Below are 19,632 nucleotides of genomic sequence, written 5' to 3'. Positions count from 1 at the left end.
ACTTAAGCCTTGCAAGCATTGCAACTAATGAGTTAGTTGCGAGATGATGTATTACAGAACGAGTAAAGAGACTTGCCGGTAACGAGATTGAACTAGGTATTGAGATACCGACGATCGAATCTCAGGCAAGTAACATACCGATGACAAAGGGAACAACGTATGTTGTTATGCGGTCTGACCGATAAAGATCTCCGTAGAATATGTGGGAGCCAATATGAGCATCCAGGTTCCGCTATTGGTTATTGACCGGAGACGTGTCTCGGTCATGTCTACATAGTTCTCGAACCCGTAGGGTCCGCACGCTTAACATTTCGATGACAGGTATATTATGAGTTTATATGTTTTGATGCACCGAAGGTTGTTCGGAGTCCCGTATGTGCTCATAGACTTGACGAGGAGTCTCGAAGTGGTCGAGACATGAAGATTAATATATTGGAATCCTATGTTTGGATATCGGAAGTGTTCTGGGTGAAATCGAGATTTTACCGGAGTACCGGGAGGTTACCGGAACCCCCCGGGAGCTTAATGGGTCATAGTGGGCCTTGTGGAGAAGAGGAGAGGCAGCCAGGGCAGGGCCGCGCCCCCCTCCCCCCTAGTCTGAATAGGACAAGGAGAGGGGGGCGGCGCCCCCCCTTTTCCTTCCTCTCTCCCTCCTCTTTCCCCCTCCACTCCTAGTCCAACAAGGAAAAGGGAGGGAGTCCTATTCCCGGTAGGAGTAGGACTCCTCCTGGCGCGCCCCTCCTGGCCGGCCGCACCTCCCCCCTTGCTCCTTTATATACGGGGGCAGGGGGCACCCTAGAGACACAACAATTGATCGTTTAATCTTTTAGCCGTGTGCGGTACCCCTGATACGTCCATTTTGCATCATGCTTTTATATCGATATTTATTGCATTATGGGCTGTTATTACATGTTATGTCACAATACTTATGCCTATTCTCTCTTATTTTACAAGGTTTACATAAGGAGGGAGAATGCCGGCAGCTGGAATTCTGGGCTGGAAAAGGAGCAAATATTAGAGACCTATTCTGCACAACTCCAAAAGTCCTGAAACTCCACGAAAGTCATCTTTGGAAATAATAAAAAATATCCAGCGGAAGAAGCTCACCAGAGGGGGCCCCACCTGTCCACGAGGGTGGGGGGCGCGCCCCCCTACCTCGTGGGCCCCCTGTTGGCTCTCCGATGCCCATCTTCTGCTATATGAGGTCTTTCGATGAGAAAAAAAAAATCATAAGCAACCTTTCGGGACGAGACTCCGCCGCCACGAGGTGGAACCTTGGCGGAACCAATCTAGGGCTCCAGCAGAGCTGTTCTACCGGGACACTTCCCTCCGGGAGGGGGAAATCATCGCCATCATCATCACCAACGCTCCTCTCATCGGGAGAGGGCAATCTCCATCAACATCTTCACCAGCACCATCTCATCTCAAAACCCTAGTTTATCTCTTGTATCCAATTCTTGTCTCCAAGTCCGGGAATGGTACTAGTAGGTTGCTAGTAGTGTTGATTACTCCTTGTAGTTGATGCTAGTTGGTTTATTTGGTGGAAGATCATATGTTCAGATCCTTTATGCATATTATTAACCCTCTGATTATGAACATGAATATGCTTTGTGAGTAGTTACGTTTGTTCCTGAGGACATGGGAGAAGTCTTGCTATTAGTAGTCATGTGAATTTGGTATTCGTTCGATATTTTGATGAGATGTATGTTATCTAGCCTCTAGTGGTGTTATGTGAACGTCGACTACATAACACTTCACCATTATTTGGGCCTAGAGGAAGGCATTGGGAAGTAATAAGTAGATGATGGGTTGCTAGAGTGACAGAAGCTTAAACCCTAGTTTATGCGTTGCTTCGTAAGGGGCTAATTTGGATCCATATGTTTCATGCTATGGTTAGGTTTACCTTAATACTTTTGTTGTAGTTGTGGATGCTTGCAATAGAGGTTAATCATAAGTGGGATGCTTGTTCAAGTAAGAACAACACCCAAGCACCGGTCCACCCACATATCAAATTATCAAAGTACCGAACGCGAATCATATGAACGTGATGAAAACTAGCTTGACGATATTCCCATGTGTCCTCGGGAGAGCTTTTCCTTATATAAGAGTTTGTCCAGGCTTGTCCTTTGCTACAAAAAGGATTGGGCCACCTTGCTGCACTTTATTTACTTTTGTTACTTGTTGCTCGTTACAAATTATCCTATCACAAAACTATCTGTTACCACTTATTTCAGTACTTGCAGAGAATACCTTGCTGAAAATCGCTTATCATTTCCTTCTGCTCCTCGTTGGGTTCGACACTCTTACTTATCGAAAGGACTACGATAGATCCCCTATACTTGTGGGTCATCAGCCCCCCTCCACCATAGTCCACCTCGATAATACTGTAGCGGTGCTTAGGCGAAGCCCTGCATCGGTAGAACATCATCATCGTCACCACACCGTCGTGCTGATGAAACTCTCCCTCAACACTCGGCTGGATCGGAGTTCGAGGGACGTCATCGGGCTGAACGTGTGCTGAACTCGGAGGTGCCGTGCATTCGGTACTTGATCGGTCGGATCATGAAGACGTACGACTACATGAACCGCGTTGTGCTAACGCTTCCGCTTTCGGTCTACGAGGGTACGTGGACAACACTCTCCCCTCTCGTTGCTATGCATCACCATGATCTTGCGTGTGCGTAGGAAATTTTTTGAAATTACTACGTTCTCCAACATTACTATCTCCAGGCAATGGACCTCAAGAAACTAAAAAGATGCCTTTCATAGGTACACATAACTCTGTTTCCAGGACTTTCCTACAAGAGAACAATTGCCGACACAAGGGGAAACAACCACACCACACCCATGTGATCCTGAAGAACCATACCAACTCTTGCACTTCCATCTGCTGCGAGCGAACCGTCCATATTGAGCTTACACCAACTTGGAGAAAGAGGCACCCACCGAGGCATATTCACGGTTCTAGAGTCAGTAGCAGCCAATTTAGGACGGTCTTCGTCAAGCAATACATACTTTCCTTTTACGTGGAATCTTGTAGGTGGCAGTATTGAATCTAAGATAAGGACTCCATGTAACTCACAAGAAATCGTCGAGAGTCATCATTCGGTGGGGGATATTTGTGATGATCCACTTCATTCCGCACATGGCAACATCGTCACAACCCACAGGGTCATCAGCACCATTGCATTCTGAAAGATTTCTGATGGCGCTTAGAAGGACTTCCCTCCCCGTATTTTGGATACCTTCTAGTGCTGGAAGTTGATACACCTCGGCCATATAATTCGAACCTCGGCCATAGTCCATGGTGCACCACTCCCTCTCATCCATGCATGAGTGGGCCTTCGACCTCAAAAGATAATAATTGATCCTTGACTTCATTGTCGGCTTTGTTAATTTATTTTGCTCTTTTCTTTGACTTGTTGACCATGACAATTTGCTTGGACTTCCTTTGATCGGCTTGAACTTTATTTTCTGGCTTGGAATTTTGTTGAACACCTTGGATCTTGTTGACTGACAAGGTATGACTAGGTGAGAACCTCAGGTAGAATTAGTTATTTTTCCCTAACATGAGTGTTTCCTGCCAACCTATTTTCCTTATACGTGTGGTGCATTCTTAGAAAGCACAATTGTTAGCTACAGTTCTATATTAGCATGGCCAATGTGTTGTAGGCTCAACCTTATCAATTTTGTCGCACTTATGGCTTACTTTTGTGGTAAACCATAGTTTACCTTAACTTAGTTATGGCAATGTTATCATATCCAATATTGCATGTTTGGCTTAAGCACCATCCCACAACTAAGCTACTCATATTGATTTCTTTATGTCAATACAACAGTTATTTCTTAACATTTCGCGCATCAGTGGAGTTAGCTTAGTCTATAAATAAGACAAAAACAGAGAAATATGAATGTCATGTCATCTGCCTTGAGAATGTCACTTGTCACACTTGCAACATCAGTATAGATAATTTTGCATCATGAACATATGTGCATATATGAAATGTTCAATCCTCAATTTGTGCGATGATGTTGATATGTTAAGATTACTTATGAATGAGAACTATTTCATGATGTTTGCATGTCATCTACTACTAGAATGTGTGGTTCCATGTTCATTTTTTTAAAATTTGAATTATGATATTTGAAATTGTGAATTTGAATATGGTTTAATTATATATATTTGAATTATTGTGGTGTGAAACATGGAGAAATATAAAATGTATATGGAGATTGAAGACAAAAGGTAGTTGGGGTTGAGAAATAGGGGACTACGGTTGCTGGAGTTAGATCCACTATATTGGGGCTTGGGAGTTGGGACCAGCCCTAGAGGGCTATGTAGGGGCTACTGTTGGAGATGCACTAACAAAGTTGAATCCACAACTGCAACAAACATTGGCCAAAGAATTATGTCTAAAACACATAATCACATGGATGAAAAAGTGTGGCTAAGTTCACGAAACCTCACCAAGAGGACAAGGTTCACTAAGACTGGCCTGTTTTTTTAGGAAAACAAGAAAACAAGAAGGAATGCCATACAAGAGGATGGTTGATTAGAGGACAACCAGTAGCGGAGCTTGACCAAGTTCTTTGGGGGGGGGGGCAAATGGAATATATGAGCTAGTGCGGGCAAACCCATAAAATTTCATCATCTATGCTTTCTCTCTAAAAAGAATATGCCTGCATGTGCCAATCCGGTGGGGGGGGGGGCACAGACCCCCAGGCATGCACTAAGCTCCGCCATTGAGGACAACTGTGAAAAAGCCCAACAGTGAAAAAACTACTTTACAAGACTAGATCTCGAGCACCATCCATCAAACCGGCAACCCGATGTCGGGGGCATGATGGAAGCACCCATGGCCCCCAAGATCAAAGTCACAACCATCAACCCTTGAAGTCAGCCTCCACCATGAAACACATCTTCGGCCGATGGCATGGTGTGAAAATAACTCTTTAGTGACCCCTACAAGGAGAAACACGACGTCATGAGCGTCTCCATCACCGGTTTCAACCCCTATTGGAGTAAGACTTTCGCCCAGTACGCACCATCACCTCACCGATCCTAGGAATGAGCCGGAAGCATGGCAAGTTGTGCTTAAAACAAGCAACCCCTTGGCTACCATCCTAGTTGTCTTGTTGACCACTTATCGCAGGTGTAAAATGGCAGAGACAATGACTCGGTGTGATAACCTAACACATCTACAATTGGCACGACAAGTGAGGGACAATGACCAGGTGAGATATCGTCGGCGATCACACCTCATTGGCACCGCACCCCTAAGACATAAATACAACACAAAACCGACCCCATCGCATCGGGACTGAGATCCTCTAACTTAATTCACCTTACTTTGCCATGGTTAACATGTGGGTCCCACAATAAGTTGGCCTATATGTCAACTACCCAAAGTTAGGGAACATAAAAAAATGACGGAAAAAATGAATGAACCCAATTTCCATATGATTGGTTCCTTTGGGGCGCCCAGAAAACATAAATTGTGTACATAGTAAAACACAAGAAAATTCTCCGCTCATGCACCTTTCGCACAAATTTCAGAGAACAATGGGATTTCACATAATCCGGTGAAGTGTTTGTGCGTGAACGAGGGAAGAGGGGTCACAACTCTTGTTTTATGTTTGCACCCCTCTTCAGGACAGATTTCCAAGGCTGTTCTCTTTTTGCATGCGCAAGAATCTCTCAGTTATGGAAATGTTTCAGGCTGGAAATTTTCAACAGATGTTCTCTTTGCCTCTGTCTAAATTGGCTTTTCAAGAGCTAAATCAGCTCTCATCTATGATGGCAGATGTCACTTTGGATAATGGATGCAATGACATCTGGGCTTGGAGACATGGGAAGAGGTCTGAATATTCGGCCAAGAAATTTTATGATTCTGTGCACCAACCAGTTTTGGCCAATCCCATACTGAGTTGGGTCTGGAAGAGTTGTTGCACCATGACAATTAAAATGTTTGCCTGGCTAGTCATAATGGAGAGAGTCAACACCAAGGATATGATTCAGCGTAGACATTGGAAAATTAATGATGGGCCTGAGTGTGTTCTCTGCCTAACTAGAGCGCTTGAAGACAGGAACCACCTCTTCTTCCAATGCAACTTCAGTATGCGCATATGGAATTATCTTCAAGTCACCTGGCTGGATAGCAATGACATGGTGGAAATTGCTTTACATGCTAGGAAGGATTTCAATAAGCCATTCTTTTCAGAAGTGGTCTTCCTTGCATGGTGGAACATTTGGAAAGTCAGGAATGATAAGGCTTTTAGACACATCAGTCCTTCTTTTAGGCAGTGGAGGAATGGTTTCATACATGACATTACCCTCCTCTCCCACAGGATCAAGAGAAGATTCAAGGATGCTCTGCTAAAGTGGATTGACTTCTTACCTCCTTGATGAGACATCATATGTATTTTCTTTTACTTTTAGATATAGCCCCTCTTTCTTTTCTTGCTTAGTTTAGTTTGCTTTGTATAGCTCTTTCTTTGTTTTTGTTCCTCTCCACCTTTTGTATTCTTTGCTGGTGAGTTTTAATAAAATGTTGTGGGGTGTAAGCCCTGCAGTCTTCAAGGTCAAAAAAAACTCTTGTTTTATGTGCCCTTCACGTAGGAACAAGGAAATACACGCTCCCTTTACTCTACTCCACGCTGAAACCAACTCCTCTGTTGTGACCAGAGTTTTGGATTTCGTCCGAAAAAAACAAGTCCCGTCCGAAATTCGTCCATCTCGTTTGGGCCTGGTATTATGTAACCAGGCCCAACAATTCGTCCACTTTTGAATGTTCAGCCTAGTCCAACATCAAAAATAGCCTACAAATATTCCCCACTAATATAAAAACTGCAATCGAGCCATCCCTAACCCTAAATTTCATTTTCCCCATCTCCGCTCCTCTCTGTGGTTGCTGTAGGGAACACGAGCCAAAGGAGGAGATGCAACGACGCCTCCTCCTCCTCCAGTCTCCACCTGCATCCACCCTCCTCCCTGTTCCGCCCTTTCCCAGTGGAGGGTGAAGTCGCCGCCGTGATAGCACCCGTGCATGGGGCGACCCGGTCGACAGCTGCAACACCGTGGAGCGCATCTACATGAGATCGAGGCTTCCTTGATGCACATGTCGTACTATACTCTTAATACAATGTTTGAGTTGCTAATGATCTGCTGTACTTTTATGTTCTAGTTTATTTCAATGTTTTCACAAATATCTGTCAAATTCATTCCAAACTTTAATTTTTGGTTTGTCATTTTTGTCCAAAATTTTCTAAAAGAAAATCTGAAAAACCAAATTTCCTTGCGGTGCTCAATCCCAGCGACAGAAAGGGACATGACACATAATTGTATTTTTCCCCTAAGGATAAAAAGATGGGATTTATTCATATTGCTTAGATCTATCTTTCTACATCATGTCATCTTGCTTAAGGCATTACACCGTTCTTGTTAACTTAATACACTAGATGCATGGTGGATAGCGGTCGATATGTGGAATAATAGTAGTAGATGCAGGCAAGAGTCGGTCTAATTACCTCGGACGTGATGCCTATATTCATGATCATTGCCTTGGATATCGTCATAACTATGCACTTTTCTATCAATTGCTCAACAGTAGTTTGTTTACCCATTGTATCATTTTCTTTCAAGAGAGAAGCCTCTGGTGAACACTATGGCCCTGCGTCTATCTTTTATCATATTATTTTCAGATCTATACAACTAAAAACACAAAAATGCATTGCTGTAATTTATATACTTCTATTTTATTTTGCATTATCTTGTACATCTACCACTATCAGATATCTCATCCTTGCAAGTAACCGTGAAGGGGTTGACACCCCTTTATCGCGCTGGGTGCAATTATTTGTTTATTTGTGCAGGTACTACTATTGGAAATTTGTGTGTTCCTCCTACTGGATTGATACCTTGGTTATTAACTGAGGGAAATACTTATCTCTACTTTGCTGCATCACCCTTTCCACTTCAAGGAAAAAACCAAGGCAAGCTCAAGAAGTACCAGCCTACTCAAATCACATATCTAAACCCGTCAGTGTGTTGGGAACTCACAGAGACGATTAGTGATCCTGTCGCCCCGTCTCGCGGACTTACGACAAGGGCCAGGCCCATCCCTGTCCTGGGGCGGTCTCTTCCTGCCCGGTCGTGTCGCATCAATAAATCTCACGGGTACCCTTGGGGCCGGCCCGACTTATGAAGAGACTGTTGGGAACTCAAGTCCACCTCTACCAGGGTGGTACCACCTGTCCCTTCAGTCCCGCGGTAACAGTTAACAGGGTAACCGTTAAAGGTAACGGTGTGTCCTTACCATCAAGGTGAACTCAGAGGAATCACCCTCAATAGGTTCACACCTGAGGTAAAATGTCAAGGTGAACTTGGAGGAATCACCGTCGATGGGTTCATGCTTGAGGTGCTGCACGATAGTGTCATCATTAGAGTGATCAGCGAGGAATAACCCTCGGTAAACTTCACCTGATGTGCTACACTACAGAGATATCATCGTAAGTGGTATACGAGGCATCACACCCTCAGCACTCGATGGTAGCTCTGAAGAGTCATACAACTAAGAGGGGTGCTGGTGTGTGTTCGATCTCTACACCTCGATCACATGGATCATATCGCCGGTAGTAGAGCATGGCAACAAGCACAAGGGTGTGGGGCCTCTGATGGATCACTAACCAGTATATACTAAGCATCTAGGACAAGAGGTAAAGTATCAACAGCTGTTGGGAATCGTTGCATGGAAAACAAAAACAAAAATCTACGCGCACGCAATGATCTATCCGTGGAGATGCATAGCAACGAGGGGGAGAGTGTGTCTACATACCCTTGTAGACCGTAAGCAGAAGCGTTTCACAACGCGGTTGATGTAGTCGGACTTTCTTCGCGCTCCAACCGATCTAGTACCGAACACACGGCACCTCCACGTTGTGCACACGCTCAGCTCGGGGATGTCCTACGCCTTATTGATCCAGCAAGATGGCGAGAGGTAGTAGATGAGTTCCGACAGCACGACGGCGTGGTGACTTGATGGTGATGTGATCTCCGCAAGGCTTCGCCTAAGCACTATGAAAATATATGACCGAGGGAGTAAACGATGGACGGGGGCGCCACACACGGCTGAGACAATGTTGTCCTTGTACGGTGCCCCCTCCCCACATATATATAGGTGGGAGGGGAGGAGGCAGCCCCTAGGGCACTCCAAGAGACCTGGCGGCAGCCCTAGGGCTGCTGCCTTGCCCTGCACCCCCCTTTCCTTAATTGGACATGAGGAGGAAAGGAAACGGAGATGGCTGCCTTGGGGTGCCTCGCCTTTCCTTCCCTCCCTCCTTTGGTGCGTGGGCAGGGGGTAGAGGGGCGTACCAGCCTCTTGTGGGCTGGTGTGCTCTTCCCCTTTTGGCCCACAAGGCCCAAAAACCTATCGGGGCTGCCCGGAACCCCTTCTGGTGACCCGATAAGTACCCGGTACCACTCGAAACATTTCCGGTGTCCAAATACCATCGTCCTATATATCAATCTTTATCTCTCGACCATTTCGAGACTCCTCGTCATGTCCGTGACCTCATCCGGGACTCCGGGAAACATTCGGTTACCAAATCACATAACTCATATAATACTATATCGTCAACAAGAACGTTAAGCATGCAGACGCCTATGGGTTCGAGAACTATGTAGACATGACCGAGACACCTCTCCAGTCAATAACCAATAGTGGAACCTCAATGCCCATATTGGGCCCTACATATTCTACGAAGATCTTTATCGGTCAAACCGTTATGACAACATACGTAATTCCTTTTGTCATCGGTATGTTACTTGCCCGAGATTCGATCGTTGGTATCTCTATACCTAGTTCAATCTCATTACTGGCAAGTCTCTTTACTCGTTCCGTAATACATCACCTCGTGAATAACTCCTTAGTCATTTACTTGCAAGCTTATGACGTGTATTACCGAGAGGGCCCAGAGATACCTCTCCGATACTCAGAGTGACAAATCCTAATCTCGATCTATGCCAACTCAACAAAAACCTTCGGAGATACATGTAGAGCATCTTTATGATCACCTAGTTATGTTGTGACGTTTGATAGCACATAAGGCATTCCTCTGGTATCCAGGAGTTGCATAATCTCATAGTCGAAGGAATATGTATTTGACATGAAGAAAGCAATAGCAATAAACTAACCGATCAATATGCTAAGCTAACGGATGGGACTTGTCCATCACATCATTCTCCTAATGATGTGATCCTGTTTATCAAATGACAACACATGTCTATGGTTAGGAAACCTTAATCATCATCAACGAGCTAGTCTAGTAAAGGCTTACTAGGGACACGGTATTTGTTTATGTATTCACACATGTATTTAAGTTTCTGATAAATACAATTCTAGCATGAATAATAAAACATTTATCATGAATAAGGAAATATAAAATAACAACTTTATTATTGCCTCTAGGGCATATTTCCTTCAGTCTCCCACCTGCACTAGAGTCAATAATCTAGTTCACATCGTCATGTGATTAACACCCATAGTTCACATCGCCATGTGACTAACACCCAAAGAGCCGCTCTCCGCTACATCCTCCCGACACCTTCGCCTCCGCCCACGACGGCCGGAGCCGCCCCCCCCCACGCCACAGCTCCACCTCGTTCTTCACTGTAAGCATGAACCCTCCTCCTCTATTCGCTCCTGTTGTTTTTTTCCTTAGATCGAATCGTTATGTTAGATTAGATCGGTTTATTAGATCGTTTTTAGATGGTTTTTCTTTGCGGTTTAGATCAAACCAGCCGATTGGTTTTATTCTTAAAAACGCACGCGTACGTTTTGTTAAGTTATTGCCCGAGCGCTGTTTAGTTACTGACCGCACACCCCGTAGGCCCAGTTACAGCCAGCTATGTAGCTAGCGCATCATCTGTTTTTTTTTCGTTTCTGTTTTTAGTTTTAGATCCGGTTTTGTTTTTTTAATATCTTTAGATCTACAACTTCGATTTTGATGATTCTTTTTGCTACGGATTCACAAAAATCCCATCTATCCCGTGGACACAAAGAAAAATATTTTTTTAACTTTTTAAAATTTCGAATTCAATTAGATTTGTTACAAATATTAGATTACTAATAACTTTTATTTAAAAGTAGCTTTTTGATTAATTCTTTTTGCTAGTGATCACTTGATCTTTTGTCTAAACAGTATGATTTTTAAAATTAGTTTTTGTTTATTTTAAATTAGGATTTTAGGCAAAATAGTACTGTTTTATATAGTTTAGTGTTATTTTCTTTTTCCTTAGCATTGAAATGTTTTTAATTATAACTTTTCGTCACTTTTAACAAATTTAGTTTTGTTTTTGTTACTTAGCAATAGAATATTTTGTTCTTATTTAAAAGGTGCATCAGTATTAGTTCTCTGAGAATCTTACTCAACTCTCTTAGGATGACCCTCAGGATACAAAGGTTCCTGAGTCATTCTACCAGTTCTAGTAGCCACTCTAACAGCATAATCATTTTTTCTTACTATTCATTTCATTGAGCAAATCATTTTGAGCCTTAAGTACTTGTTCTACTTGAGTGGTAACCATAGAAGCATGTTTAGTAATGAGTTTAAGTTCACCTTTAACATTAGACATATAATCACCCAAGTGTTCAAGCGTATCGGAATTGTATTTCAATTGTCTACCAAAATAAGCATTGAAGTTTTCTTGTTTGACAATAAAATTATCAAACTCTTCTAAGCATTGTCTAGCAGACTTATAGTGAGGAATATCACCTTCATCAAATCTATAGAGAGAATTTACCTTTACTACCCGTGTCGGGTTATCGAGACCATGAGTTTCTTCAATAGGTGGAGAATTAAGATCATATGTTTCTTCAACAGGCGGTAGATTAAGACCATGTATTTCTTCAATACGAGGTAAATTCTTAACATCTTCAGCTATAATACCTTTTTCTTTCATAGATTTCTTTGCCTCTTGCATATCTTCAGGACTGAGAAATAGAACACCTCTCTTCTTCGGAGTTGGTTTAGGAATAGGCTCAGGAGCTGGCTCAGGAAGTGTCCAATTATTTTCATTTGTCAACATATTATTCAATAGAATTTCAGCTTCATCCAGTGTTCTTTCCCTGAAAACAGAACCAGCACAGCTATCCAGGTAATCTCTGAAAGTATCGGTTAGTCCATTATAAAAGATATCAAGTATTTCATTTTTCTTAAGAGGATGATCAGGCAAAGCATTAAGTAACTTGAGAAGCCTCCCCCAAGCTTGTGGGAGACTCTGTTCTTCAATTTGCACAAAATTGTATATTTCCCTCAAAGCAGCTTGTTTCTTATGAGCAGGGAAATATTTAGCAGAGAAGTAATAAATCATATCCTGGGGACTACACACACAACCAGGATCAAGAGAATTAAACCATATCTTAGCATCACCCTTTAATGAGAACGAAAATATTTTAAGGATATAAAGATAGCGAGATCTCTCATCATTAGTGAGGGTGGCTATATCATTTAATTTAGTAAGATGTGCCACAACAGTTTCAGATTCATAGCCATAAAAAGGATCAGGATTCAACCAAAGTAATTACATCAGGATCAACAAAGAATTCATAATCCTTATCAGTAACACAGATAGGTGAAGTAGAAAAAGCAGGATCAGGTTTCATTCTAGCATTAAGAGATTGCTGCTTCCATTTAGCTAATAACCTCTTGAGCTCCTATCTATCTTTGCAAGCTCAAATAGCTATAGCAGCTTCTTTTTCCAAAACATAACCCTCAAGAATAACAGGCAATTCATAATTATTAGGGGGAGAATCTTCATCATCACTTTCTTCAATATTATAAATAATTTCATTCTCCCTAGCCCTAGCAAGTTGTTCATCAAGAAATTCACCAAGTGGCATAGTAGTATCAAGCATAGAAGCAGTTTCATCATAAGTATCATGCATAGCAGAAGTGGCATCATCAATAACATGCGACATATCAGAACGAATAGCAGAAACAAGTTTAGGTGTCGCAAGCTTACTCAAAACAGAAGGTGAATCAAGTGAAGAGCTAGATGGTAGTTCCTTACCTCCCCTCGTAGTTGAGGGATAAATTGTTATTTTAGCGTCTTTCAAGTTCTTCATAGTGACCAGCAGATATAAATCCCAAGTGACTCAAAGAATAGAGCTATGCTCCCCAGCAACGGCGCCGGAAAATAGTCTTGATAACCCACAAGTATAGGGGATCGCAATAGTTTTCGAGGGTAAAGTATTCAACCCAAATTTGTTGATTTGACACAAGGGGAGCCAAAGAATATTCTCAAGTATTAGCAGTTGAGTTGTCAATTCAACCACACCTGGATAACTTAGTATTTGCAGCAAAGTATTTAGTAGCAAAGTAATATGGAAGTAACGATAACAGAAGCAAAAGTATTATTTTTGGGTTTTGTAGTGATTGTTACAGTAGCAACGGAAAAGTAAATAAGCAAAGAACAGTATGTGAAAAGCTCGTAGGCATTGGATCAGTGATGGAGAATTATGCCGGATGCGGTTCATCATGTAACAGTCATAACATAGGGTGACACAAAACTAGCTCCAGTTCATCAATGTAATGTAGGCATGTATTCCGAATATAGTCATACGTGCTTATGGAAAAGAATTTGCATGACATCTTTTGTCCTACCCTCCCGTAGGTTCCTATTGGAAACTAAGAGATACTACGACCTCCTTTTAATAGAGTATCGGACCAAAGCATTAGCACTTAGTGAATACATGAACTCCTCAAACTACGATCATCACCGGGAAGTGTCCCGACTATTGTCACTCCAGGGTTGCCGGATCATAACACGTAGTAGGTGACTATAATTTGCAAGATAGGATCAAGAACACAAATATATTCATGAAAACATAATAGGTTCAGATCTGAAATTATGGCAATCGGACCCTAGTGACAAGCATTAAACATAGCAAAGTCATAGCAACATCAATCTTAGAACATAGTGGATATTAGAGATCAAACCCTAACAAAACTAACTCAACTACATGGTAAATCTCATCCAACCCATCACCGCCCAGTAAGACTACGATGGAATTACTCAGGCACGGCGGTGAGCATCATGAAATTTGTGATGGAGGATGGTTGTTGATGATGATGGCGATGATTTCCCCTCTCCGGAGCCCAGAACGGATCCTAGATCTGCCCTCCCGAGGAAGAACAGGGCTTGGCGGCGGCTCTGTATCGTAAAACACGATGAATCCTTATCTCTGATTTTTTTTTCTCCCCGAACGTGAATATATGGAGTTGGAGTTGAGGCCGGTGGAGGTCCAGGGGGGCCACAAGGACAGAGGGCGCGCCTCCCACCCTTGTGGCCAGGGTGTGGCCCCCCTTCGGTTGATTCTTTCGCCAATATTTCTTATTGATTCCAAAAATCATCTCCGTGAAGTTTCAGGTCATTCTGAGAACTTTTATTTGTGCACAAAAATAACACCATGGCAATTCTGCTGAAAATAGCGTCAGTCCGGGTTAGTTCCATTCAAATCATGCATGTTAGAGTCCAAAACAAGGTAATTTTTTTTGGAAAAGTATATACGATGGAGACGTATCAATATGCTACACTAGGGGTGACCTAATGCAGTGCTATGCGTTACAAATGGAGTAGGAAAATTTCTCAAGATATTTTCCTTGCTTTAGGCATTTATCAGACAAACGGACCGGAGAAGAAGATTCCATGTTTACAGTGTTGTAGGTATGGGACAGGTACATGGAGGGCACAAACAGATTCGTCTCATTTTTCATATGTAAAACATTTTCATCCGAACTGAGATTGAATATATATGATTTTACAAAGTTTTAACAATATTCTGAAATTACTAGAATTATTTAAATTCGAATTATCCAGAACAGTAAAATACCTTTTACACCCATCGTAGGCTAGCCACAATGGATGACTGGTGGGGCCAGTTGACTTAGTCAACTACCCAGTCAACAGTCAACTAGGTTGTCAAATGTGACACACTGACTAGGTTGACTGTTGACTTGGTCGAACTGACGGGCGGGTACATGCCTGCCAGCATTGCACCTCGGGTTGCTTGGAAAATGCTAAGTCAGTGTATGTAGCGCCTATACAGTTCATACGTCGTACGAATGTCGCCTGAGGATTTGTCACATCCTGACATGCTCACGTCGTACCAATGGATGCATGCATGCATGCACGTGGTTGAAGCAGCAGTGTACGTCTAAGTACCGCGCGTGGGACACTGGAAGTGACATGGAGCTAGCTATCGAGTCCGATTGTGTGCCGGACGATCGATGAGCGCACTTAAAACAAACCGAACGAAACCCAATCGAATCAAATCAAATCGTTTTGCTGTCTCTCGCTGGCGCTGCGTATCCATCCAGTGTACGTACACGCGGTCACTTCATCGGATCGTAAACGGAAACAAGGCGGGAGCGGCACCGATCGAGATGAATCGCAAGCTTGCGAGTTGCGAAATGTGTGCCAGACGACGATCGATCATCGCGCGTGCTAGCTAGCTAAGTTGAAACACCGAATCCGAATGCGAAATGAAGAAGGCTAGCTAGCTAGCCAGACAGCTAATTAAGCAACTCGATCTACCGCTTACAATACGTCGCTCTTCTTCTCTCTTCCTTCCAATCCATCTCTGTTCTTCTCCTTCCCAGCGCATCGATCCAATCTATCCCCCCTTCTATTCCCGGCGATGGCAACCCTCCCCGTGTCAACGCCGCCGGGACTTCTCCCGCGCCACCATACCTACCCTCACTAGTAGAAAACAGGGTTTTGGTCCAGGCCGGGTCAGCCCATTAGTCCCGGTTCAGTCTAGAACCGGGACCAATGTGGGCATTGGTCCCGGTTCGTGAGCCCAGGGGCCGGCCGGGCCACGTGGGCCATTGGTCCCGGTTCATCTGGACCTTTTGATCCCGGTTGGTGGGATGAACCGGGACCAATAGGCCTTGCTCCTGGCCCACCACCATTGGTCCCGGTTTGTAACACCCTCGATGCGACTATAGCTCCCACGTGTCGAGGCACGACTTAGAGACATAACCGCATTGAAGGCATATGTCGCAAGTTAGGCAATCTTCACAAACATCCCATGTAATATAATAATAAAAGGGGAGATAACATAGTTGGCTTACACTCGCCACGTCAATCAAGTGCATAAATAACATTACATCAACCAAACACTCATGGCCCGACTACGGCGCCAAAATAAAAGAGAACCCAACATGCGACAACGGTCCCAATCACCCCCAACTGGGCACCACTACTGATCATCGGGAAAAGAAACATAGTAACGTTGAGAGTCTTCGTCGAACTCCCACTTGAGCTCATACGCGTCTCCTGGAGCGGAATCATCAGGCCCTGCATCTGGTGTAATAGTAATCTGTGAGCCACAGGGACTCAGCAATCTCGCACCCTCGCGATCAAGACTATTTAAGCTTATAGGTAAGGCAAGATAAAATATGAGTGGAGCTGCAGCAAGCGACTAGCAAGTATGGTGGCTAACTTATTCGCAAAAGAGAGTGAGAAGAGGAGGCGAAGCACGAGCGAGAAACTAGAGAACAACCTGCGCAAACATTACTCCAACACCGTGTCCACGTCCCAGACTCCGCCGAGAAGAGGCCATCATGGTAACACACTCAGTTGATTCATTTTAATTAAGTTAAGGTTCAAGTTATCTACAACCGGACATTAACAAATTCCCATCTGCCCATAACCACGGGCACGGCTTTCGAAAGTTCAATCCCTGCAGGAGAGTCCTAACTTAGCCCATGACAAGCTCTCATGGTCAACGAAGGAATAGACCTCCTCCCAAGACGTTCCGATCAGACTCGGTATCTCGGTTACTCAAGACACTTTGACAGGTTAAAACAAATCCAGCAACACCGCCCGAATGTGCCGACAAATCCCGATAGGAGCTGCACATATCTCTTTCTCAGGGCACACTCAGATGAAGACTACGTACAACTAAAACCAACCCTCAAGTTGCCCCGAGGTGGCGCTGCAAGTGGCTCTATTTGGACCAACACTCAGAGGAGCACTGGCCCGGGGGGGGGTTTAAAATAAGATGACCCTCGGGCTCTGGAAACCCAAGGGAAAAAGAGGCTAGGTGGCAAAAGGTAAGACCAATGTTGGGCATTGCTGGAAAAGCTTTAATCAAGGCGAAATATCAAGGGGTTCCCATTATAACCCAACCGCGGAAGGAACGTAAAATCCGGGAACATAACACCGATATGACGGAAACTAGGACGACAAGAGTGGAACAAAACACTAGGCGAGAGGCCGAGCCTTCCACCCTTTACCAAGTATATAGATGCATTAAGATAACAAGATAATATAATGATATTCCAACAATTAAAATAAATGTTCCAACAAGGAACGGCCTCCAATCTTCACCTACAACTAGCAACGCTATAAGAGGGGCTGAGCAAAGCAGTAACATAGCCAATCAACGGTTTGCTAGGACAATGGAGGGTTAGAGGTTTGACATGACAATTTGGGAGGCTTGCAAGCAAGTGGTAGGCATCGTAGCAATGGCATAGCAAAAGAGCGAGCAAACTAGCATAGCAAAGATAGTAGTGATTTCGAGGGTATGATCATCTTGCCTGCACAGTTGTCAGAGTTGATTGGATCCTCGAAAGCAAACTCAACGGGCTCCTCGTTAGCGAACTCGTCTCCCGGCTCTACCAAACAAGACAAACAAGCAACAAGGATACAATCAACCACGTGCAAACTCAAACAACACGATGCAAAGATGATATGCTATGCGGGATGCAAAATGCAAGATATGACAGGAAATGCATGAACCTGGCCTCAACTTGGAATTCCAAGTGTGCCACTAGAAAGATGAGATGAAATTGCTTGAAAACGATATAAAGAACGCCGGAATCGGAGTTACGGTTTGGAAATGGCAAGCGATTCAAAAATGACACCGGTCTGCGATTTACAGCAAGTAGGCATCTAAATGCAATGAGATGAACATGCTACAGCACCCAAACAAGACAACAAAATACATGGAAGGGATGCATACAAGATGCTTAACAAAAGTCTAGCATTGAGCTACGGCCAATTCATCCATTAACAGGTTCAAACAAGCATGGCAAAAATGCATATGGCAAACAGATCTCAGACTTAGTGAAATTAACACTTGTTTGGAATTTCAGACCAGGTAGCTCTCTTCGGAGCAACAAAACTACATGCTACAGGATCTGAACATGGCAAAGTAAAGCATGGTATGGAGCTACCCAAAGAGCTTAACTAAAGTCCCTTAGTGACCTTGAGCCAAAAAGGATCAGAAAATACAATTGCAAGCACGTGAACATAGCAAAAACATAATCGGTTTTCATACTTAGTGAAAACTGGCACATGCTGAAATATAACTCAAGTAGGCATGTTTACGAGCTCGATGCACTCACTACGGTGCAAGTCATGGCAAGATAAGCATACATCCATCAAGAAGGCACAAAATGCAATCTAGACATGGCAAGAACAATATCATAGCATGCACGGATCAACTACAACATCATCGGCAAAATTGCAAACAAGTTGACAATCTGCCCAGATTCACAAAGTAGCAAAAGTAGAGCTCGATTGACTCAAGCTAGGGTGCTCCATAATTTCAAACAAAGACATGGATGGATAGAGCACTACAATATTAACAAAACATCCTTACTGATCATCCTCAAAAGAGGCACGGATCAATAGGAAACAACATGAACATATGGCATCATGAGATAAACAGCTGCAGGACTTAGTGAAATTACCAAGTCCCTGAAAACAGAATTAGCAAGTGCACCACTTTGCAAGGTTGCACTAGAAACCACACACATCACAAAAATACACGGGTTGCACCTCTGCAAAGATGACAAAACCCTTAACAAAACACATGTAGAGCATCAGGGCATATCATGCACACATTAATCATGGCAAAAATGACAAAAGAGCTAAACGGAGTAGCAGATCTGACAATTAACTCAAGTAGCCTTCTTTTAATAGCATTTCGGGCATCAAGATAAACTCAAATGAAAATGATGCAATGGAATGAAATGATGTACTCTTTGAGTTGAACATTTTGATATGCTATATGCATGAATCGGAGCTACGGATGCAAAGTTACGGAGCCGTGAACATGAGCACTTGAACTGAAAATTTCGGGACTTAGAGAAAAAACGACCTAGTGTTTCACTGTTCACAGATCTGGGATCCGGGCACGGATTACGAAGTTCGCTAGAATTACTGTTCACGTCGGAGAAGAAGAGGACGGCGGCCGGGGCGGCAAGAAGACGGCGAGGAGGTGGAGAGGAGGCGGCGCCGGCGGGCACGGACGCCGAGGTGGCGGGCGCGGCGGACGAGGTGCGGCGACGCGCCGGCGTCGAGGCGGCGGGGCGGAGCGGCCGGCCGGCGTCGGGGCGAAGGGCGCGGGCGAGGGGCGCGGGCGGCGCTGCCCGGGGGGAGGCGCGGGGCGCGCGTGGGCCGGGAGGGCCCGTCCCGGGCCCCGCGGGCTGGTAGCGGCAGCGAAGTGGGGCTGAGGGCGCGGGCGAATGACGCGGCGACAAGTGGCGGCGGGGATGATCCGGACAATGTCCGTCGGTGCAGTATTGTCTGGCGGCGCGCGATAAGGTGGATCTAGGGTT

Source organism: Triticum urartu, chromosome 1 (assembly GCF_003073215.2).
Source record: "Triticum urartu cultivar G1812 chromosome 1, Tu2.1, whole genome shotgun sequence".
Taxonomy (NCBI): Eukaryota; Viridiplantae; Streptophyta; class Magnoliopsida; order Poales; family Poaceae; genus Triticum; species Triticum urartu.
Note: the sequence above shows the minus strand (reverse complement) of the source record.